Raw genomic sequence first — 1859 nt, forward strand, 5'->3', positions numbered from 1 at the left:
GTTCTTTCGTCGCATGACTGGGGAATTCCCCGATCCGCTAAATACATACGTTGTATTGTGTCATAGACAACATTTTTGAAACATTTTTAATGTAATCGTTGAATTTTCACTTCGTGCAATTTGTTTGCGAGTTTTACGGCTGTGAATGAAAAGAGAGTTTTACAGTTTGTGTTTCAAAACTTACGAATTTAGAGCTAAGTATTGGATATTTATTTATAAAGACTGCAGAAGTGCTTCGGGCTTCGAGAAAATCGTTGAAACGACGAGTAAAAATCCGTGTAGTGTAAACTGAAGTTAAAATTACTATACGTAAGTTTTATCAGTTTATAGACGAAATGGTGCAGTATAAATACTTCATCTTACAATTAGAAGACGCCGGAAAAAAATTGTGCCTGCCGAAGAGTCTTACAAACTGATTATTGGTAACATGGCACAATCAACTTTCTCGAATGTAATGACAGCTTTGCAAATATATGGAAGTCTAATGATTACAAACGCCACTGGTGAACGAAACTTTTCCAAATTGAAATTAATTAAAAACTGTCTTTGTTCAACTATGTCTCAAAACCGTTTAAATTCATTGGCCATAATGGCAATTGAAAATGATGTATTGGAAAAGGTTAACTTTCAGGATGTCTTGAACGATTTTGTAACAAAAAAAGTTAGAAGAGTTAATATTTAAGCTTATTGTATGATTTTTTTTTAATGCATATATTAATTACTTATATTCTTTTCGTTTGATTCAATGTTTTTATTGAATAATATGATAATATACCTATGTAGTAAAAAACAGCGTAATTATGAAAAAAGTGTTGTGTTAGCGAAAAAATATAGTAGGAAGTTAGAAGACGGTAGGGGGGGGGGCGAGACGAGCATTGCCTAGGGGCCGCGACATGCATAAGCCGGCTCTGGTTGAAAACGTTGTTTTATACTTTTTTTTTTTCATTTGGCAGCGTCATCTGTTGGCAAACCTTTTAACTGATTTTAAAACAAGATGAGAAAAAAACATAGTTTACTTAGAAAAGCGTAGAAAACTATACGTTTGTATCGCTTTCAATTTTATTTTTATTTTATTTTTTAAAAATTGTCGGTCATTTTAGGTAAACCTTATTTTGTAAAGGTAGTCAATCAAATTTACTGGAACCAAAACTTATATTCGAACGCTTGAATTTATCAACAGCTTTAAATACAAAAATAAATTTTCCAAAAAATATATATTTGCTCGTTGCGTGTTTCACTTTAATGCATTATTGTTAATCCAGCTCTTTTTAATATTTAATCATCACTGATTTAAATTCACCTCCTTTCATAGTGCTTGAAAATGTTAACAGTTAACCACATCAAGTATATATATATATATATATATAGCCATTAGATAGACTTAACAGGCAGCATTGTTAAATGAGTTCCCTCTATTTTTCTCTTGTTAAAAGCTTTATAAAGAGTAAATATGAAATAGATTTTTCAAATTAATTTTAGATTTTAAGAATTACTTATTTGAAAATGTCAAGTTTTTGGCGAATCACACTTGTACGATTTTATATGCATTGTGCAGAAATAATTTAATAAGGATAATAAGAATTATTTTTCAATTATTTAATTTGTTAATAATTAATAAGATTTTTTACTCACGTGGGTTTCATTCTCATTTTCTTAAAAACAATGATACCCTGTTCAAACAAAAGTAAAATGTGATATTTCTCATACAGATTAAATTTAAAAGTAGATCACCCATGCCATACTTATTGCTTATGAATCATAAAGTATAATCTTTGTAAAGATAATGCAAATAGATAACCAAGAGTAAGCTTAATTTATCTTAATTTATTCCTTTATAATATATATATACACATATATAT

Source organism: Parasteatoda tepidariorum, chromosome 9 (assembly GCF_043381705.1).
Source record: "Parasteatoda tepidariorum isolate YZ-2023 chromosome 9, CAS_Ptep_4.0, whole genome shotgun sequence".
NCBI classification, from domain to species: domain Eukaryota; kingdom Metazoa; phylum Arthropoda; class Arachnida; order Araneae; family Theridiidae; genus Parasteatoda; species Parasteatoda tepidariorum.